This window comes from Anguilla anguilla, chromosome 11 (genome assembly GCF_013347855.1).
Source record: "Anguilla anguilla isolate fAngAng1 chromosome 11, fAngAng1.pri, whole genome shotgun sequence".
Lineage (NCBI taxonomy): Eukaryota > Metazoa > Chordata > Actinopteri > Anguilliformes > Anguillidae > Anguilla > Anguilla anguilla.
Genome location: NC_049211.1, coordinates 11,903,430 through 11,927,065, shown reverse-complemented (window position 1 = coordinate 11,927,065; position 23,636 = coordinate 11,903,430). Strand labels below are relative to the sequence as shown.

The window sequence follows — 23,636 nt, the reverse complement described above, 5'->3', positions numbered from 1 at the left end:
CAACACAAGGCTGGTCTCTGTCAAGTACTGGATGTTTCAGGGAAGTGGTTACTCATGATGGCGTGTTCCTACTTCCACAGAAGCCTACCATGCAGACATCAGGGGCAAAACGCCATGTGCACTCGGCTGAATCGGTGTGCCACCCAGTCAAAATATACGAAGTCATTAATAAAGTAATCAATCATTAAAACATAATTAGGGAACAGATGCTTAATTATGCATGTTTGCTTTCCCGTGTGAGCCACATCCTTCAATTAACTTTTGGTAAACAAGCTCCAAGGCTCCCAGTTATTCTGTACAGAGCATGTGCAGAACATACACATCCTCCCATATAACAGATATGCCTGTGATTTGTGTTCTTAATGCGTTCCAACGCATTACGCACAGCGTTTGGAAAGTGTTTGTCATTAGGTAGAAACGAAAGGAATTTGGTCGTTAAATTCTGAAGCTCCAATTACAGTCCACCCCACACGTCTGTGCCAGAGCTTCCAGCTACGCCTGGAGTGCTGAAAAAAAGGCAGGAGAGAGATAGATGCAGAGAGAAAGAAGAGAGTGACAGAGGGAGAGAAAGAAACAGAAAACACAAGGAGAGGGCCAAACAGATGAGGGAGGCCGAAAGACTTACTGCTGAGTAAAGCCGTAGCTCAATTCTCTGCAGCTGATTTCCCACCAATCACAGCGCAGCTGCCCAACCTAACCCACCAATAGGATGTGGCTCCTCTCTGTTGCAAGGGGGCGAGGGGGAGAGGGATTTTGTGAACCGAACTGCATCCCTCATTTCTGCCATCTCACAGCGCTATCATGGGTCTTCAGGAGAGGGAGCAGCCGGGTCTCACAGCCAATGAGGCCAGGGAGCAGACGGGGATGAGAGACGAGGCTCACGCACACGCAGACACACACGCAGTCACACTCACACCGACGCACACGCACACACACACGTAGGTGCGCACGCTGAAGCACACGCAGACAGACTACACACAGACGCACACACACAGCCACACACTTACAGACGCACATGCAGATTCACACGTTGAAGCACACACAGACACACACTACACACACGCAGACACATATATGCGCAGACGTACGCACAGAAGCACACACAGAAGCACACACAGATGCACACGCACACACAGCTGAACAGGCAGGCGCGCACAGAGATGAGCACGCAGACGCGCTCACAATCGCACGGCCGAGAGCAGCTGGAGCGAAGCAGAGCTCTGAAGGAGGCGGGCGCGGGCTCTGGAGAGAGAGAGCGTGCGCATTTTAACAGCCACTCGATCGCTCACGAGCTGGGTTCACACTCCCACACGAGGTGTGCACAGAAGTACACCACAGGAGAGTACACTTCACACATTAGCATAGCAAACACTGAGCAGCGCAATAATGCGCAGGAACTGTTACAGCACAGACAGGCCTCAGCATGCCACACTCCCTGCTTCTACGGCACTGATGAGCATGTAGCATCTCTCAATGCTAACCAACACAGAAATACCAAGACAAGGGCTGGTTATTTTTCCTTCAAGTGACAATCGAACAATGTATGACAGGGTAGGAGAACACAAAACTAGCCATAAGAAATAGCATTAAATCCCTCCCAGATTTGAAGGGAAGAAGCAATGTATCCACCACTGCTGAATGTTTCTCTACAGCGCCTGTAGTAGAGCCGTTGATTAGCCAGGCAAGTTAAATATTAAAGGAGCAGTTGACGGCAAACTGCCCTGCGGCAAATTGCACCAGAATGCAAGCATGTAAAAAAAGCCCGTGATGGAGCGTGTGAGTCATACGTGTGGATGTATGAAACTGGACAGATCATCTGTGCATGTTTCTCCTGAATGTATAAATAGATGCAGCCCGGCCCTGGCAGTGATGGAGAGAGCGGAGGAAGACGAGGCTCCGTCCTTCCTCCTTCCCCTGCTTTTTAAACCTACGGGCTGCAGATGGGGACCTGGATCCCGCTGAGGGGGCGGAGCCTCTGCACTGTTAATGCAGTGATGTGAAAGCTTCAGACAGGCCGTGGCTGTTATCAGAGGCCAGTGGGTCAGGTTCAGTCTCAGGGCCGGAAAGGGCCTCAGCAGGCAGGGCTACAGAGCTCAGGCAGGCTCCAGCTCTGTGCTGCTGAAGTGAGCCACACCCTCCACGTATGTCCACCTGTCTGTGGGTCAGGGGGAGCTGTCTGCGTGTGAGCAAGTCAGATGGCCAGGTGTGTGTGTGCGTGCGTGTGCCCGATTGTGTTTGTCTGCATGTCCGAGACCTTTTTGTGTGTGCATGCATGTGCTCATGTGCAAGGGACAGGAAGGCATTTGTGTGCATGAGAAACGTGTATGTGTATGTGTGTGCATGCAAGTGTCCAAGGGTGCTAGCGTGCAACTGTGTTTCTACGTTTGTGTCTGTATGAGTGTGTGTGCATGCGCGTGTGTGTGTGCATGAGTGTAACAGCTCGTTTTTGAATGTGTACGTGCACTTCTGAGTGTGTGCACGTGTGCGTGCATGTGTGTGTATGCGGTTAGCTGCTCTGTCTTTGGGAGCTGCAGCAGCATGGAGTCCCTACTCCTCTCCTTCATGGACAGTGGAAGCAGGCAGTCTCACCAGTGAAGAGCGCAGGCAGTGTTCACAAGCCTCCTACACACTCACCAGCAGCTCTGAGAAGCAGGGAGGTGTTTCCTGCACTGTAGGCACTTTCATTAGGAATTCTAGACCATTCCCAGATCTCCCTCCCCCCCACCCACTTAACGCCATCATCAGTCAGGATGGTATTTTACCAACCTGCAGGGAGACTCCACGGGTTATTACTCACACAGCCAAAGCTGCACAGGGGACTCGAGTCTTCCTCAAAAACACGAAAATGCAGCTGCACAGAAAAAGCTGCTTCTGCTGCAGAGAAGCTGCAGTTCCCATCAGGCCCCAGTCATGAGCTCCTAAAATCACAAGCCAGCACAACATGAAGGCATTAAGCTATATAATTACTGCATGCTAAGCTTGTGCATCCATATTCGCCTTTATGGGTTTTTTTTGGTAGGCAGCTGTCACTACAGGGGTAGAGCACCTCCTCCCTAAAACCTCCGATTGTAATCTGAATATAACTGCGCTTCAGAGTGTACTTAAAATGACCCTGAGTGTTGGCAAAATGGCAACATTTAAATGGTGAACAAAATGGTTGCCCTGTACATCTGATGTGATTCAGATGTGATGAAGCAAAAAGGGAAGAGAATACATATAAAAATGAACAGTAATTACTTAATGTGATTTATCCATTTCTCCAAAGAGATTTAATCAAGCGCCTGTAGAAAGTAGGTGTTAAATTGCTGCTGGTAGGCCTATATTTCAGCATGCTGTTACTAGAGGGAGACAACTTCCACATCAGAGCACAAATTATAATGGAGAGCCACTTTCACTGAGCAGACAGAAGACCTTAATAAAATATCCCACAAACTGATGGGCTCTAAAGTTACACAATAAAACAGATTGTAAATGAGATGACCTAAAACTCCACAAACACTATTTTCCTGTACAGGACAATCTGTGGCATGTGGAGGTTAAATCTCACTTTACAATCCAGGGCGTTTCCAAAATGGCATGTATTATAAAAGAGCAAAAGTTTCTACATTCTCCACATTACGTTTATTGCTGTATCATTTTGGAGATAAGAGACAGTGCACCCTTGACTTACACGCAAGCTGTACTGTAGTGACATTGTATGGGCTGTGTGTGGAGTACCTGTGCCAGTAACTCTGTGGGCTGTGTGTAAAGTACCTCTGTCAGGAGCTCTGCCTGCTCTGTTTGAAGGTGAGTGCATGTAATTCTGTGGGCTGCGTGTAGAGTACCTGTGCAGGTAATTCTGTGGGCTGTGTGTAGAGTACCTGTGCAGGTAACTCTGTGGGCTGCGTGTAGAGTACCTGTGCAGGTAACTCTGTGAACTGTGTGTAGAGTACCTGTGTCAGGAGCCCTCCCTGCTCTGTGCGCAGGTGTGTAGCAGGTCATTCTGTGTTGGCTGGACTCTCTCCACACAACCAATTTGTTATGTGCTGGTTAGAGATACTATCTCCGACTCTCTCCCGTGTCTGTTTAAGCGGATGAATCTGTGTGACATGATCCCGTTTCACATCCCTAAATATTTAACGGCAGTAATCTGAGTGGGAGTGGCAGCAGTGCAGTGCTTGGGAGGGTGTGTATGTCCATACTGACCGAGTTCACCATTAACCATCTCCATGGTCTTCCTCTCCATGCCATACCAAAAATCAACACCCCACTGACACTTCACCCATCACGTAGGCAAGGTTTTTATTAGCCTACCTAACCCACATTTTCTTATACTTTGTTGTTAGAAAGCACGAACAAAAGGGAGTGCTGAGTTGTTCATCGTCAATTAAAATGGCACCATTAAATACATCCCAGCCAACAGAATTCATAGCTCATTAAAGAGACCAATGGGAGTCACTGTCAATGGACCCATCAGTGAAAAAACGCAGGGAGACTTTTCTTAAGTTTGTTCCCTCCATCAGTTCTGCATTCCTGTCCCTGCTTATCTCCAGAAACCCAGCAAGATAATCACTTTGAGTGAGCTAGCTCAATTTTCAACCCTAACCCTAACCCCAACCCTAACCCTAACCCGACAACAAGCTTGGCCTATAGTCTCGGAGAGGATGAAGCGAATTAAGTTTCCAGGTGTCATGCATAATATATATTTACTTGAGGTCAAAAAGGAAATTTCCTCTTAAATGGATAGCTCACTTTCTGGGGGCCTTTGGTACCTTTTTGACTGTAATGTATCCTTTCAAATGGCCCAGACAGTTTTCTGTGTGCTGAAGGATATTTCAGACATTAAGAGCAGTTTCTGATGGCCTGGCGTTTGAACAGTGGTGGGCATTACACTCCATAAGCAGCATATGCAATGTCATACCCGCAAAGGTTGCAGATATGTATATTACCTGATTATTCTTCAAAAAATATGTTTAATATGACTTTCTGTTAGTACCATTTCCTACTGAGACCACTGTGCTCACAAAGTACTGGCACAATATAGAAACTGATGTCTATAACTGTGAATAAACTACAAAAGGGTTCATAGGTAGCCCATAGCCTCTGGGAAAAACAACATAACTGTACAAGCTGCCTCACTGTTATGAGCTGCCTACAGCTTTCAGGTCATGGGCTAGGCTGCAGTGCACCTCTGCTCAACACTCCCTCAGGAAAAATCTGCTGGTTCAAAATGAAAATTCACACAGCAGAGCCAAGGCAGAGGTGAACAGATCTCCTGCACGACGCCTGGAGACAGGCAGGCTATGAGAACCACAGCAGAACAGACAGAGCGGAGAGAAGCTCCAGCCCACCCACCTCGGCCCCCTGCTGCCACAGGCCCAATCCAGCCCATTCTTCAGACCCCACACAGGAGGGCCAGTATACAGGCTTTAAGGCTGCGATGACACTGTACATTACACTTCCTAAAATTCATATCAGATCCCATCAACTTCTCAGATTATCTGTTCTAACATCCACAGGCCTGGTGAAATACTAAATTGCACAACAGCAAACACAGCTAATCCTGCTGACACATTTTAAAATGCTTGACATTTCTTAACTATCCTATTCTCAGAAATACGTTGCTGGTCTGATTGTATTTTTATAGATTACAGGCTACAGAATGTAGGCTATCTAAGGGCCTTCTAGCAGCAATCTGGGAACCACCAACAGAGAGCAGAAGCTGCTCAATGGGCTAAACTTCAGAAAAGCAACCACTTACTCATAAGAACATCTGTGCCAAGCAGAAGGACGTTACTATATAAATTCATAAACATTCCACTGTATAAGCACGGCTGTTTAAATTGAAGTCACAAATCACAACTGTAGGTGTGGTTATGTAAAAAAGAAATTCCAAATTTTAGTCTCAAATTTAAAAACCTACATTCTGATACCAGAAAAGGGCAAAGCTTTTAAAAAAGAAACATTTATGAGAGGGTTAAAAATGAACAAAAAAAAAGAACACATACTGAAGATATTCAAAAGTAATGGCCACCCTCTGCATCTAAGGATAAGCTGTACCGAACACCGCTGTTTTTCAGTGAGACAACATCCGGACCGGGAGGCCTAGTGTTATGCAGGCAGCGATCTTGGGTAAACACCTGGAGAATAACAGCATTAAGTGCTTCCCGAGTGCTCCCTCCTCCAAGAGGCATTAATGCACGCAGGGTACTAAGGCCACATCGATAATATCTGTGTGAAGACGGGAGCGCGAGGCACGCTCGCTCTGCAGCGCTGTCTGGAGAGGGCACTCCGTAGCTTTTAATAAGCTAACGCATCGGCGGAGAATGAATAGACGCAGAGAGGGCCGCTCCTAGCCACACGAGCGGGCGGGCTGCCTCGGAAAGCTCCAGAAGCACTCACCGGCAAGACACGGGACCTACGACCGCACACCTCCGGCTTCAACAGCGCTCCTTTTCAGAAACATAATAATAAATGAAATCTGGAATGTACCGGCGTGAACCGCTGCAGAGACGCAGAGGCCGACGCTGTGTCAGAAGCGGAGCGTAAAAGAGGCCTGTTAAATAAAACCGCCCATATTCAAGGACGGTTTAATATTTCATAAGAATGAAAAAAACACTGCATAGTACACTGCAACATACACTCCAGCCTGGAGAAATGGAGAGGGATGAGTCCTTTTAAATCATGAAAGAGCTCCCACATGACCTTATGTGAGGTTATTATTGGGCGTACAGGACCTTATGTGAGGTTATGATTGGGCGTACAGGCTCTTATGCGAGGTTATGATTGGGCGTACAGGTCCTTATGTGAGGTTATGATTGGGCGTACAGGCCCCTATATGAGGTAATGATTGGTCGTACAGGCCCTTATGTGAGGTTATGATTGGCCTTACAGGCCCTTATGTGAGGTTATGATTGGCCGTACAGGCTCTTATGCGAGGTTATGATTGGCCGTACAGGCTCTTATGCGAGGTTATGATTGGGCGTACAGGCCCTTATGTGAGGTTATGATTGGCCGTACAGGCACTTATGCGAGGTTATGATTGGGCGTACAGGCCCTTATGTGAGGTTATGATTGGATGATCAGGCAGCCCTCAGGTGTAGAGCCATTGATGGGCTGAGCAATGCTGGTTAAGGTGCAGAACTCTCCATCTGACATCATCACTGCGCTGGGACACCAGCAGAGAGACAGCAGGTAGCCATGCAACCCAACTGTGACAGTGCTGCCTGAACAACACCTAAAGTTTTCAATGCAGCACTGATGTGGTGATGTAAAGATGTGTAAAAAATAACAGATTGTTAAGGAGGGCCCAACCCTGTTCCTGGAGCTCTACCATCCTCTAGGTTTTCACTCCTACCCCAACACAGCACACCTCATTCAACAGCAAGAGATCTCGTTCAGCTACTAATCAGTAAAGTCAGGTGTGCCAAACTAGGGTTGAAATCACAAACCTAGAGGATGGTAGATCTCCAGGGACAGGGTTGGGCAGCCCTGATTTAAACTCACAAAACGAAATTCCTCACAGTTACTGATGACAGACCATGGCAGTTTGAACATCTTCCCCACCTGTACGCCATGCCCACCTGTGCTGAATCAGAGCTGGCAGACCAGCAGCGGGGGGCTGCATGGTTGGGCAGGCTTGTGAGGCAGCACCAGGCCGCACCTGTAGGAGCTTTCCAGGGAAACAGCCCTTTCCCACCAATCTGCTGCTCAGCGCTAACCGCTAACACACACAAAGGCACGGCACGAACCAGGCATCCACGGGGGGAGAAAGAGAGAGACGACACACGTGCGACAGAAATTAGGAGCGTGAAAATGAGACCAAGCAGGGCGTCTCACCCGTCACGATGATTCGGCCACGGAGGCGATTCTTCACACGCAAAAATGACGTCTGTCTCCGGAACGCTCCGCGCAGACAAGGGTCACAGCAAACACAATTACGATCAGCTCAAAGACTGAGCAGTGGATATTCATGGATAATAATTTCAGAGCCCGTGCTACAAAAACCAGGTAAAATGCCATCCACTCACAAACTTCAGTTCCCCACAGTGCTGCCTCCAGCCTTACTGCTAGTGCTGCATTCAAGCACTTACTGCACCACAAACTGCACCCTTCTACCTGCGGCCAAGATTTGGATGTGAGCCCAAACACGACCTAGAACAGTCCATCTCAAAATCTGTCCAACACCGTGAACAAAAGGACGATAAACTGAGGAGAAATCTGACAGAGATAATAACGCTGGGAACTATCATGATTTTTTTTTTACACATACAGATTAGCATTTATGCACATAAGCAGTCCCAGCAATCCCAGGAAGCGATGGACAGAAGCCAAACCAGGAAAAGGACATCAGCCATGCGGGGATTCCGCTCACGTAGCTCTAACTGTATCTCTTTCGGAGTATGTGACCCCCCCCCCCCCCCCCCCCCCCCCCCCCCCCCCCCCGTACAAGATGCATGTGTGTAGAAAGGGCATGCATTACACATGCAGACTGCTGAGAGCGAGGCAGAGCTCTCCCCTGAGTAACAGCACACGCGCCCGCGTCTGTCTCTGCAGCAGGAAACGATATCCATCACTGCAGCGAGAGCTAGCGAAGCTAGCGCAGACCCGAAAACAGCCTCCGCGCCGCGCCGCGCAACCCACCTGAGTCCCCTGCCGCTTCCCGATGCGCCGGTGACCGCGGAAACGCCGGAGGTGCCGGGGGAGAGAGGCAGGGACAGACCCCGCGTTCCCGATTCAGCGTGCGTGTCCGTGTGTGTCCGTGTGCCCCAGTGCGCTCGTCTACAGGATGTGTGAGCCAGAGAGCCAGAGACCATGAGATGCGGACTGCGTGTGTGTGTGGGAGTGTGCGTGTCCGCGTGAGTGCGTGTGTATGTGAGTGTACGTGAGAGTGTGAGTGTGAAAGTGTGTGTGTGTGTGTGTGTGTCCAGCTTGAGTGTGTGAGTGCGTGTGAGTGTGTGTGTGTATGGAGAAACTGAGTCACTGTGCAGGGCAGATGTTTTAAACAGATTCTCTCCTCACTACCCCCCACCCCCCAACACTACACACACCAGAGAGAGAGAGCGCGATGGAGAAAGGAGGGAGAGACACAGAGAAGAGAGAAAGAGAAACGGGGGAGAAAGATGGAGAAAGAGAGAGGGAAAGGACACAGAGAAAGAAGGGGGAGAGAGAGGAGGAGAAATAGAAATAGAGAGAAAGAGGGAGAGAGAGGAGGAGAAAGAGGCTTTCTCCCTTTCAGATTAAACACCAGAGAAGCGCATTGGCTGATTTATTGGCTCTGGCTGGACTCCAGGAGAGGGGATCTCTTAGACAGAAGACAAAAACAGGGAGCACTGAGCATCATTACTGCAGCAGGAAAAACAACCCGCTCCAAGGCTGGTGTGCCAGTTTGAGCCGCTGCTCCTCATAGTCGCTTCATTTCTGAGCGCTGCAGGAGCGCGAGGGAAGGAAATCAGCACTAATGGACAGGCATAAAAAAGCAGAGGGAAACACATGCAGGCAGAGGAACGTTTGGTGAAGCAGCCCTAATGACCGCACGCCCCTGCTCGTTGTTCTTCACCTGAGCCGACTCAGCAGTAAAATCGCGGGTTCCCCTCCTTTGCAAGTACAGCATCACCCGTACGCATCACGAGAGAGGAGCTCCGTGGCAACGGGAGCAGATGGGGCCGGCGGAACTCTCGCAGTTGCCACGGGCGCGTGTCCCATCCTGTCCTGCCCCTGACAGTGCAGGCCTGACAGACCGTCTGAGAGAACACACCACGGGTTCGGTGCCCCTGCTCCATTGTATCTCCATTAGCACACAGCCAGCGCCCCCCCCCTAACCCTAACCCTAACCCCCCCCATGCTGTATCTGCACTCACCAGTTACACCTCCCCCCCCCCACTTCAGACTACACCATGGCCCTCCTGACCCTCTTTATCCTCTTTCTGTCTTTAATTTCCTTTTGGGGAAATAATGTCACAGGTATGGCTGTATTGAGATATTTACTTGTGTTTACAATAGTAATGGCTGGTTTGTGCAGCTGATAATCACTTATTGATTATGAATGGGCCTCCTGTGCTTTCCAGGGGATACCGCACTGTTGTGTTCCTGAGGCTAACAGTGCTCTGCACTTACGCAAAGTGGGTAAGAGTGTCTGCCAAGTGATTGTAACACAGTGTAATATAATGGATTTGTATACACAGAGGCACATCTCTCTTAAATAAAATAACAAAAATCACACAGGAATAAAATGTTAATAATGTATTAATCCAGAACACGAGGGTCACACAGTGATAGGATTATTGCTTTTTCATTTTCAAACTTGATAACCACAGATAGGCCTAAATCTCAGCTCTCACAAAATGTTCCCTATGACTGGCATGTTACACTAACCAGTACGCTGTGTTACTGAGCAGGGAGAACTTACCCACTGCCAGTGCTTTAAATTACATGGATGTAAAAAATAAAATAGAAAATATTCACTTGCTGCTAACCTGTGTGAAAAAAATAGAGCAACTAGGCAGGAAATGGCAGAGATAGGATACTGTATATCCATTCCAAAATGGAGGTGCCAATACGTAATGAAGACCTATGGGAGAACAATCATGGCAATCAATACAAAATGGCTCAACGAGCAATGGCGGATTGCTTGGTTCAGAACACCCTCTCCCCCTCTCGCTCTCTCACACACATCTCTCCTTGCGCGCTTGGCTATGACTGCGGAGTGGGACCGCACTGTTGGCCCTTAAACTCAGTACTTCACCTGCATTGCTAAAGTAAACAGCGAGTTATAAATGGATAGATAACGTGTAAAATATGAACTCGGCAAGTCGCCGCGCGAGCACCTGCCAGGCAAATCAATAATGTCATGTAAATCCCACGCGAAGATACCTCCGCTGCTCACGCAGCTAACTGCACAGAATAGCCTGCACGAGCAGATGAGAAAATCCTTCACAGGCGTCAGAATAAAGGCCTATTGTTCCCGCGTGACAAACGCAGAAGGAGCACAAAGCCATGAGACACACTGTACGTGTCACCGCTCAGAGGAACACACAATACCGAGGAAGGAACTTTCGGGTAGCGCGGCTCTGGATGAATGGCTCGGCCCATTGTCCAATTTTAATACATTCAATTTCACTCCAGCTCAATTGTGTTCATCTCAGACGCAAACAATTGTCATTTCTGCAGGAAGAATGAGCGGAGGGGGCTCAATTGACCGTGAAAGAAAAGAAAACGTAGTTTTGGAACAGTGTGTCAAACTCGCTCGATGCTCAAACTCAGCACTTCACCGGTACGGGATAGAAACTTGGTCTTGGACAGGCATTTACATAGCATTAACCAAAACAAAGAAGGTATAATCCAAACGAGAGCGCAGTGAAAATTTAGCAGAAGTTTACACTGAAAACTTTCTTCAGTAAATTCCAGCGCAATCGCTTCTTGCTGAACGAGCAGAGCAGAAAAGACTCATCGTTGGCGCTGGCTCCTTCGCAAGTCGTGCTGGAAGCAGGACCGCAGGAAGGAACCCCACAGTAAACGCTGCATGAGGCCAGGACACAGTGCTGCTCTCAGCTCGCCGAGAGGAAAATGGAAAAAGAGGCGAAATAAATAATATTAATAGCAGCAATAACAGCAGCGAGCGGAACCTCTCCCCTCCGCAGCCTCTCCTCTCCCAGGGGACGGCCCCGGGCGAGCTCACAGACAGCATGTTAAAATTAACAAAAGGAGAGAGTCACACGTGAAGTCCCAGTTTATTAATATTCAAGGACGAGGTGCACCTGCGCGCTCTGCGTATGTGTGTGTGTGTGTGTGTGTGTGTGTGCGTGGGGGGTGGGGGGGGGGGGTTGCCCCGGGGGGAGAAACGCTCCCATTTCCCAACCTCTCTGCCACATCCACATCGTCAGAGTCAAACATGGTGCTGAACGGACAGCTCCTGCTAACAGCTTTCGCGTTTGTCACAACTCCTCTTCCTTCATCAGGACGTCCGCTAGAACAGTTCTCACAAAACGGGCTCTTTAGATCTGAACACGTAATCCGTGTCAGCGACACCATGCCTCGCACTCTTAGCCCACTCTAATTCACCAGGTCGTGACACATGAGAACTGAGTTCTTCAGTTTCCAGTTGACCTAGCTGGTTAAAAAATGCAAAAAGATGTGTATTCATCATCATCCATTCAGCCATCTCTAAATCCGTATCACCTGTGATGGGAGCTATATAGGTTATCACTTACAGCTAGCAGCATGGTCCACCCTCTCAAAATGCAAATGCAAGCTTTAAAATCCATTTGCAAATTAAATTTAATTAAATTTAATTAAAAGTGGTTATGTGCCACGTTTCTTAAAAAATTTGAAAACACAAACAGATCAACAGAACAGATACTGCAAGTCTTCACCAGGTTCAAGGTCATCTGCTTCAAGGTCAGTCTGTTTTAGCCTTAAATGTCCAAGTTCCAGTCTGAGTCTACCATATTACCCTGTCCTCTATGAGACACAGTTAGACTCCATAAGATACATGTACCCTTGTTATACAGAAAAAACAACCGTGTCAATAAAGGCAGTAGATTTATTTTCCTATGTTTGCGGATGTGTTAGACACAGCTTCCTGCCCTGATATAGCTACTGTTGCCTCACCTGAGAAAGCCTATTTTCGCAAAGACTTCTCACCCACCAGCAACACATACTGTAAAAAACCCCATCCCATTCTGGGAAGACTCATCAGTGGAATCACCTGGAGACACTGATGTGTGGCACACATTATCCGGGTTCCGGAGGTCTCTCAGCACACATGCTGGCTAGCACACAGAGGCGATAAGCGTGATGGATGACACGCCGCCCAGCGTTGAGCCCAGTGTTGAGCCCAGCGTTCAGTATCCTGCGCGGGTGCGGGCTAAAGACCAGGGCGCTGGTGGCAGACCTGTGCGCTGCCCCCGGAACGACATTCAGCTAATGCACGAGCCAAGCGTACCGCGCCAACAAGCTCACCTCTTTCACAGTGAAAGCGTTTCGCCCGATCACTTACACACGCCCGGCGCCGGTCAGCAGCCCCCGCGATAAATCCCACCGCTCGGCGGACGCCGGCGATGCGGTCAGAGGGAGAGCCGTCCGTCACCGGCGTGGGGCGCAGCGCTCTGGATCCAGCAGCGTGGAAAGTTCGGCGCCGATGCCAGCGCGCTCCCTCCCCGGGTGAGACGATTCAGTCCCCAGAAGAGCCTCCAGCCGTAAGCCCCGCCTACCCCACCCAGCCCACCAAAAGAGCCAAACCCGCCCAGGTCACTGGACGCCATCCTTTATTTACACACAGATCGAATGAGGCACAGCAGTGGACGGTCTGCTAGAAGGCCGCTTTAGTGGGCGGCTTTTTGGGAGACATCTCAAGATGCTGCCATTTGGCATTCTAGCAGAAACACAAGCGGGCAAATTCTGAGGATACCATTTTCTTTTGGCGGTGGTATTCCACACTGAACTGCAAAGACTCAAAGCAGGGAAGACAGATGGACAACAAAACAGACAAACAAGATCATCACTCCCATATAAAAGAAATAACCTATCGCTGTCAGATGAGTTCCGAGCAAAAAATTATTTCTCAGACTGTTACCCAAGAATGTCTTCTGAGAATACAAAAACACTAGTTTTCGTTTTTCAGTTTATTTCCGAAATGACAATGCAAGAGATGAGCTGTAAATTAGCCAGCAGGTGTTGCCAGTTTTTCTTTAAGTGACTAAGAATCCCATGCATGGATACGCAACAGCAGCGTAGTGTTCAATAATACACGACTGAATCTTTCCCAGAACTCATTAAAACGGCATTTCCTGGCTTACGTAATGATATCATGTGAATATAACGTTCATCTCAGTTTCCCCCCACTGATTGCATGGGAGCTCGCCTCAGTGTCCGGCTGCAGCCGTAGCTGCCAGATTCCAGCAGTGCAAGGGCTTCGCGCAGGAACGCACAGAAATGTGCACCGTTTGTTTTGACCCAATCACAGCGCCTGTAGCCTCTGCTCCCTTCGCTCTCCCTGACGACCGTCTGTCACGCCCTCGGAGACGAGCCTGTGCGAGCCGCCCCGCAGTGACAACACCTCCCTGTCATGTTCAGGTGTGCCAGACGTGGCTGTTTATTAGGTCAGGTCATGTAAATCAGGAGAAGGCGGGCAACAGATGCTAATAGCTAAATCACGATGGTCTAGATACGAGGCCTATAGAAAAGCGAGCAGTGTGCTTTCAGGATGTTCTGCAGAGGGCCCAGTGCAGGGGTGGGGGTTGGAGAAGCAGAGTCTGCACTCCCAGGTGACTCACACACACTCTACCCTCGGCAGGTAAACCGAAGCGCTCCAGTAAACAGCCAGGAGTACAAACACATGACGTCTGAGACGTGGGCAGCAGGTCACCCTGAAAAGGGGAGCCGAGCGCAATGCATATAAATCAGAATTAAACACGAACCAACCAACAACCCGTTTTCCATCAAACCTTTCACACCCACAAATGACGCATACACGCATTACATAAAAATCTGTTTTTGGATCAAACGGCAACAACATCGCTCGGGAAATGAACGTTGCGCGTACGTACAATGAGACAGACACAGAACAGCGCTACACACAATCATCGCTGCATAAAGAAAACTAGCGCTGTGAACAATGGTAGACCTGCTGTCAGAGCGGCAGAAAGCATTGAAAGGCAGTCAATTTGCACTGCAGAGAGCCGCCAGTCAGACCATTAAGGGAACCCCCACCCCACAACACTCAGGTGCTGACATCACAATGCAGTGCATCTGAGGTCAGAGTCTGAGGGGGAGGAGTCAGGCAGGAGTCAGCCGGGGCTGCCAGAGCATCCCGGCCTATGGTAGAGGGTGGGCCCCAGGTAAGTAGGGGGTGCAGAGGGGGGTGTTCAGAGTTAAGGCTCCTGGGGTCTGGAACGAAGGAATTAGAGCAGAAAATTCAGTGTCTTCTGTTAAAGACGTACAGTACTTTAATATCCTAGTTTTTAGCTTTGTGCATGTTCAATATAGTAATTTCATCGTTGATGTTCCATTCTTTATTTTTTTTTTTTTACTTCTTTTAATTACTATCACTGTTTGAACGTTTTACAAACAATTTTTTTAACCCATTGTTTCCCTTTGTTTTAAAATTTCCGTAAAGCACTATACCCACCTAAAAGAAATTCAAACGGTTATTATTGTCATGGTTGCCATGCTCTTGAATGCTCCAGTTCCTGGCAGCCACTCAGATCAGGCCCCGTCACCAGCTGTGTTCTTCAAATCACCCCATCAATTACCCCTCTCTCCCCAGTCCACCCCTGTCCCAGCACAGGCAGTCCTGCCACCACCCCACGTGAAGCAGGGCAGTCTGGCAGCACGCAGGCTTTCCAATGTCAGCACAATGCTCCATGCTTAGCCGCAGCGGGCTAATGCTTAGCACACAGCAGGTGGGTCTAATCCTGCCAACGATTTCAATGTGCACAAGTTAAAAATGTACACGCTGCGCTCTGATCTGCCAAATTTGCTTTCATCGCATTCTATTCTCAGATTGAAAAAACCCTTTTTCCTCCCTAATTGAGGATGCCCAATCCCGCTCACTTCAATGCTCAACACAAACCTATACAGTCGATTGGGTGAGTGGGGGGGGGCACATACCAGCAGGCCGTGTAGCCTATCCATGCACTTAAACAGCGCCTTAACAGGGTGAGCCACCAGCAATCCAAAACTGAATAATTACTTTAGAAATTAAGGGAATGAGCCTTGCTTCACGTACACAACAATCCCAGGATTCAGACAAGCTAAAAGTTCCTCCAACAGGTACCCAACGCTGCTGAAACCACGTGCTATTACATTAATATCACAAAGGAAATCTAGGCCAAAAGAAATGACAGAACTGTGCGGGCTATATCTACCAATCACACAAGAGGACATCAACGCTCTGGAGCCCCTAACATTACAGACAATTACACACACCTGACAGTCAGGATTCTTCTGCCCCAGCGATGATGAGAAACTGACTTCAGACATAGCCGACATTGCTTAAAGAGAGCACACATCACATGTTGGGGTTGCTATATATAAGGATGCTATATTTACACCAGATGTCTCTGCCAGGACACTATTTATAGATGGAGAAGAATCAAATGTGTGGAGTGAGAGCAGAAGCAGTTGCTCAGCCATCGGATTGGGAGATGGGAGGGTTTCTGGAAGCTTCTCTGATGCGTATCCTAAGACTGAGCAGGCATCCTTGCCATTGCAAACATCACACAGATGAGCGCGTCCAACAAAACGAGGCAAGATAGCGTACACGTAACCCGTGGTTGCAAATTCTGGCTCATATGCGCAGCTGTCAGGAAGCTGCATTCACCCTGCTGGGTCATCTGCGCAGCTGTCAGGAAGCTGCATTCACCCTGTTGGGTCATCTGCAGCAGAGCTCCACCCAGGACGCTGCATCTGTGTGCATCTGCTAACAGGCCAGACCCACTGCATTCGCACACCTCTGCCTGCGGACTCTGCGAAGGCTTTTCATGTGTGTCTGGGCTTTCCCGTATGATTCCACAAGCCAAGCAGTGCTGCCTGAGCCCTGCTGGGAGTCTGAATACATGGGAACTGTCAGAGAAATTCAATGTTGAGCTGTCACTATGCAGACTGCTATACGGCAATGACTGGAGAGATCTGCTCTTTTCCAGAGTGGAAATAAAGCATCAATCCTTTAATAAAATTAAGTGTGCAGACAGGACCAAAAATGGCAGAATATTTGCTAAACAATGTAAGCATTTTTTTTTTAATTTTACATGCATAATTAGCTCTAAATTGGTTGGTTTTATCACCAAGCCTTTGCACAGAGAAGCGTTTCGATGGCAGTCTACCTGAAATAATCAATTATGCAGCGTCACTCTTAATATTTACCATTGCAAGCTATAACACAGTATCACCCTATGTGCTTATGAATCTATTTCTAAACAACGCCAAGGGGTAGCTATTGCAGGATGTCATTACAATTTCTAATCAGGACTTCAAATTCGACCAGAATGTTGGCTTGGCACAGCAGAAGAATATTGGTTGTAGAGTACTATTTACATAACACACACAACACATAAAAGGTGAAGAAAAGGCTTTTACTCTGATTAGTCCTCACTGTAAAAATCATTTCTTTATTTTTAATTTCTACACATTATGTACATACACACAAAACACACACACACACAAACACACACACAAACCAGGATCATGAATTATTCAATCTTCATATCCAGTGAAGTGTGGCAATAAATACCGTACGTCACACCACCCAAAACAACACAGTGGTCTAGAGTTCCCGGAATCAGTGCGCAGACAGGTGAAGCACTGCGGCCTGAAAGGCCCGGGGCGTCGGGTGTAGCCTGTACCTCACTCTGAAAGCGAGCTGCCCCTCGTACCTGATACCCTGGAGAGGGCTGGGAAACGGCAGATCAAACCCAGGTCACCGCGGCATGGAAGTGTCACAGTGGCGCAGGCCGGGCGGAGAGGACACAGGCCGGGTCCTGCCGGTGTGGTGCGGTGACACGGACAGTAAAACTATACGGCCAGCGCCGTGAGCCAAGGGGTAAAAGGGATCGTGTTTCCAGTCTGGGGTAAAACCAAAACCGCTCAGAAAGCTATGGGGCAACATGAAGACAAGGTATCCAGTCCTGCTGGGGTTACACACGTCATAACGGCTGAGGCTTTGACACACAACACTCAACAGACAAATGAAATGCTGCACTTTACAATCTCTCCACCATATAACAGTGACACAGAGCACAGGGCATTGTTACTATTACTGTCCTTATCCTACAGAAATAAAGATTAGTAAAACTGAATCAAACTGCTACGATCTGGCATACAGATAACTGCATTCAATCAACACTTGAGGAGAAACGATGACTGAATCCACCCTGTATTGGCTTTACTTTAGCAAGTTTGTTTAAATTCAGGCCACAGATTCTGCCTTTTAATTGAGTGTAATGAGCAAATCCCTGATGAACACAGTTCACATAGTAATTTAACCCTATAAGGTGTAAGATCAAAAAGGTGTGATTAGAATGTTCTTAACTGAACATTCTAATGCTGAGGAGTTCTAGAACATTGGCTCAGAATTTTGAAAAAAAAAAATTTCAAAAACCTATTCTTCGAAGGGCTAAATTTGAGAAGGCAAGGCTGATAGCCCTCAGATGGAATATTCTGAGCGACACAAACACTTGTACAGTTACAGTCGAGTATGGCTCTAGGTCAGCAGACTCACTGAGGAACTTGACCCTCAGAAACAAGGACACATGACAGACGTGAAGGCAGCTGAACTATACACACAGCAACAGACACTCCGTCACTTGAATGACACAATAACACCCTCAGATCAACACCAGGGCCCCACCTCAGATTCCCTCTCATTTAATACGGCTCTATGAGGGGGCGGCAGCAGCCATGCTGGAGCCAACATAAAAATTTACTGAGTCCTTAAATAGTCCATGACATATTGTTTGTAGTAACACTAGACAATCAGTTGTGCTCTGTGGACAGGCTGTAAAATCCTATACCATTTCTGCAAGATGTCAGCTTCCCTATTTTTAATCATCAAAACTCTGCGATGGAGAATTTTAGCTGAGCCACACAGCCATTGCGCTGGAGGACTGAACTGCTCGCGTAGCTGGAGCAGCAGGCCGCAGGCACCCAATCAGCTGCAGGAATCACAGGGAGGTGGGGAGCAGCACGCCAAATAAAGCCATTCCTCCCTGAGCGACGCGAAGGCCAACAGGCTAATGCTTCACCCCACGTTATAATTATAACAGCAGGACACATTAGCATTTTGTATTAGTGAATGTGATCATACTGCCAACATGATAATTATGTTAGGATGAATAAAGGATTGTGACAATCTTTCACAGTCACTATGGTCACAATTACAGTGCAAGCCACTCTGGAAGTATATTAGAAGCAGGAAGGACCCAGGTTCGTACTAAAAGAGCCATGGATGGAAGGGTTCTACTGAAAGGCAGCTTAAATACTCTGCATGCCACAAATCCAGACCCTGTTACTGCTGGTCACAGAGAGAACGCTACACTAAAACTTTCAGATGAAGAAATCACATTTATGCTAAAACAAAAACTATTTCAAAAAAAAAAAAAAACAGATCATCAGATGAGTGCAAAAACCACTACAAGAGCGAATACAAATGTACAAAATGCAATCTGTCCATCTGGCTCATCCTGACTCATAACAGCAGATACGCAGGAAAGACACTCTCGCTTCATTAAAGCTGTCCTGTGAATGTGACTGGCAAGGTGAACGCGCTCCTAATGGTCTGAACGCAGGTTTGACACAGAGTGGCAGTCCAGGACACAGAGCAAGCTGAAAGACGCCCGTTAAGAGAGCGGCCACACCCTGTCCACAGGAGAGGGACACACATGGGCATCCGCTCAGTGAGTGAGGAATCCATGTAGCGAACCGGTGGATCCAGGAGGCGGACTCCGATGTGTTCCAGTCAAACAGCAGGCCCAGGGAAGTTTCCGGAGCTAATCTTACCGTTTCTTTCGTGACATAGCAAAGACACTGGAGAATCAGACAGGGTCCTAGGGAAATATGTATACCGAGGACGAAAACTGAAACCGATTGGTAGTTGTGTAAATGTAGCCTATGCTCCAACAAAAACTGGCTGGAACATTAATGTAAAAAACAGTAGGTAGGCACAGCTGTCTGTCACTTTAATTGACCTAAATGTGTGTTAGCTGTCCTTTCTTTTGAAGGAGATCATCAGCTCATGACGTTACAGTTATTCTTTTCTGATCCATTACAGCACGGTCTCCCTCATTTGGAATGCAGTTGGTCCATCCGTCCGTCCCAGCTCCACGTGATCTGTTCAAGGGAAACGGTGAACCCTGTAATTGCGTAATTTAACCAATTACTCAGTCTTTCCGAAGCCGTTTGTTATTTCGCGCCACTGCACAAAGAACCTGCCCATGGCGGTGAACAGGCTTCTGCTCAAGCAGAAGAGCATTTCGTTAGCATGAATGTGCAACAGCGGGCAAGCGAAACATTCCAGAAAGAACACAATTAAAGTCACTGGGAGAGGACACAAGGCCTGGGTTTTTTCTAATCTTTTTATCCTTCCCGTTTCTTCAATCGTTTTCTGCACTTCTGTTTAAGGGCAGCATAAAAACTCTCTTAGCACAGAGCGGGAGATCATGTGGTCTACGGACCATAGCGACTTCACAGCACTGCAGATTGTAGCAGCAAACTGAAAAGCTCTTACAGGAAGTGAGATGAAAATGTGTGAAAGCTCAAAGCGTTCCTTTAAAAAGTGAAAGAGGCGGCAAACTACATGTAGGCCTATCTTATTTCCTTTAAAGCACATTTGGGCTTTTTGCGTTATTTTGTGCAATGCTGTCATTTCATATAAACTGTTAGTGTGTGTGTATGTGTGTGCGTGCGCGTTCGTGTGCGTGTACGTGCGTGTGGGTTCACAGGAATCCATTTGCAAAAGGAAGCTCACCAGAAAGACCACAGTCTTGCATTTTCAGATGCACAGCACAGTTTCGGTGCTGGAACGCACACCCGAACAGCCACGGTAAGGCCACACGTACGCAGTCAGATAAAGTCACCCTTGCGTTTTGCTGACCCTCGGCAGTCTCTGTCTCTGGTTCCGTTTGCTGCTTAGTTATGGATGAGTAAGACCGTTTCTATTTCGGGCAGGAGTTCACAGAGCTCTGCGGCGTTCCTCTGGAGCGGAGGGAAGGCCACAGTCAGAGGAGGAAACGGCAGCTAGCAGCAGCTTGCATGGGTGTGCATTCTGAGGCAGGGCATACTCTTACATAATTACTCTCATTTCCGTTTTTCTGAAGGACCTAAAGATGCTGGTGAGTGCTTTTCAGGAACCAGAAGGTCACTACTGCACAAAATGGAGAACGTATGAAACATTAACAAACATAAGTGGAGGTAAAAACTGTCAGTGAATCCCACTGCAAGGCTTTCTCCACTGCTACAACCCAATGACCTTTACATGAACACTGGCATATATAAACACTGTGTTCCTGACATCTAGCCTCCACAGCTTTCTAAATGTGACCAGGGACGTGCACATTCAGATTACGCCGTGCCCCATGAGGAGAGACAATTTCAACGTCTGACATTTAATGGAACATCATTGAAGCCATCGTGGCACGCTTTAGAACCTTAATTGCCAGTGTTTCATATGCCACAAAACAAAAGGAGCCCACCGCCACTCCAGAAATCAGGAGCTCCCCTACTCAATACGCACCTGGACCATCATCACGCTTTGTCCCTTTATTTATTCTTTCTAATTCTTGTTTCGTAACAGTTTATTTTGTGCTGAACCAGTGGGAATACTATATCTGCAAGTCATTTAGCCAATATAGATTTAACATTATATGAAACACCCAGCCGCTTTAAAAAAAAACAAAAAAAACAGCAGGTTGGATCTTTAAGTGCCGCGGCAATGTATACAAGTATCTGTGTTTCACACACATTTATTGCTGTGTGGAGGCATTTGAACTGCACTGCAAGCGTCAACGTCCTATACTAGAGGGAAATGTGTGTGATGCCTTTACAATCGTATGTATCCATAAATTCGCAGGTGTCCTGAAGATAGCCAATCCGCCCTGCCATGGCTCCAGACACTTTCTTGGGTTAAAAAAAAAAAACACGTCAGCTCCTTGGCTTCATTCGAAGTAGCGATCTCGCAGTTAAACAAATATAAATGCTGGGGACAGTCATTGGAACACAAAGGTGTCCGTGCAATATGACCAATACCGATAATGTGACAGGTATCTACGACATTTAAAACGGCACCGGCAAAGCTGTGACATTCCACAACAGGTTATTTAATGTTTAAGAACGAGATTCATGTAACGTTGGTAGCTATTGTTACACCAGATCGCCATTTGTACCCAATAAAAATATCTATATACCTGAAAACATTTAATCACAACCGGATAAAAGAAACATGAGACGTGAACGTGATGCAGGTACGCCGCATCTTCAAGGAGTAGTGCAAGTCTTATAGCAATTTTATTTTTGCAGTGGGCAGCACCGACAGCTCCGATGCTGCATAAAAATAGCCGTGCAGTACTGGTCTCGCTTCAACCGACAGAAGAAGCAATTCCGCGCCATAACAATGACGAGAACTCCCCAATTCGTACTGACACTAGCACACTGCAGGGCGTACAAGCACGGAAACATGACGGAACTGTCACCATAACACAATTAACTGAAATTGCAAACGATTTGATATTGATTACGTTAAAAACGCGTCATAAACTGAGTACGCTGCGGTTACTCGCAGTGCCCGTTAGCTAACCTTATCCATCTACTGCGGTAAACTACCCCAATTCCTCCTCGACGTAATTTGCTGGTTTGCTATGGTAGGTCTAACTCTGTAGTCTAACGATAGCCAATCGATTAAGTTAATATCGATAGCTATCTATCAAGTTGATATAGCAAGCCAGCGTAACCCCTAATAAAATTTCAATGCGAAAATAAAGTGTTTTTATGTTTTATAAAAAACGCAAATGGTCCCTTACAATAACTGAAATAATATTAGCTAACATGATGTGTGGGCAGTGTGGCACGTTTTGGGTAACGTTAGCCAACTGCATAACCCTGTAAACCTTCAGTACATAATTCGCTAGCTCGCTAAATTAATAGTTTTATACATGCCAAAACTGCATCATGTCCAACTGTTCGGTACGTCACATCAGACCTTAAAATGTAGCCAACCCTGACTACCTAGCTAGGATAGCGAGCTAACGTTATTTTAGTGAAATTTCAGTGCGCTTTGGGCTAGTCAAGCTAGTCTAGCAATCTAAGTGCTGTCACTCGTTGAAAATGCAAAGGAAACCTCACGTCACGATTCTGATGGTAGACTTGGTTTAATGACAGTGCTGGTTTTTAATATACAGAACAGATCTTACCTTTGAAATTAAAACAGAAAGGCAGTGCTAAATCCAGATGAGTTTTCAGTGGTAACCCAGCAACGGAATTCCCAATCCAAGTCACGCCAGCTCCTTTCTTGTTTTTACCGCTTTGACATCCCCACCACGCGCTGTCGCAGACACCCGCCCACTGTACCCGTAGATGTTGTCATTGGTTGAAAATTACACCCTAGAGAACTATGTCGATTCTCTTATTGGTCCTGGTTACTGTCAATCTTTCGTAGCCCTTGTGGCAGGTTTGATTTAACGTCACCATCGGTGCCAATTGTCCCAATAGGTCAAAAATCAGTCGCTTTTGTAATACCATTTTGTGATTGGCTAACGTTTACGTTTCAAAAAGAGACTCTTGCCGCACTTCAGCACAAGCGAAGACCAGTTCATTTTTTCAAAAAGACGGGTGACTCGTGATGTATTTTTCCACGTTTTGCTCAACTGCGTTCACAGCTCATTTTCAATTCCGCGACGGGTTTGGACTACGCTTCCCAGCAACGTTTTCAAAAGTCTTACTTATCTAAATAACCGCCACCGGAATTTAATATTATAAAAATATTTTCCATATGACAACTAGCCGTATCGTTAATTGATAGAAATAGACAGGAGGCTATCACATTGCAATTCACAAGTCAAATCAGGGGGAAACAGTGGGAATAATAGCCTGACAGAAGCCAGAGGTCTGTTATTTGCGTCTGTGAAGACTAATTTTACATCTCCTTGATGTACAGAGGACAGGTGTCAGCA

The 23,636-nt window shown here is 47.3% G+C and overlaps 1 protein-coding gene across 3 annotated transcripts in view; it reads right to left on the bottom strand.

The window, feature by feature from the left end:
- kcnab2b (potassium voltage-gated channel, shaker-related subfamily, beta member 2 b) overlaps positions 1–23,015 on the bottom strand; it is a 110,480-nt gene extending 87,465 nt beyond the window's left edge. For 2 of the 3 annotated variants that reach the window (XM_035381546.1, XM_035381550.1), the window contains exon 1: positions 22,878–23,015. The gene's annotated coding sequence lies outside the window, so the exon portion shown is untranslated. Of the gene's footprint in view, positions 1–8,622; positions 8,767–22,877 lie in introns of those variants that run through there. The other variant, XM_035381548.1, reaches the window with a different exon arrangement.
- Between the last annotated feature and the right edge of the window lie 621 nt (positions 23,016–23,636).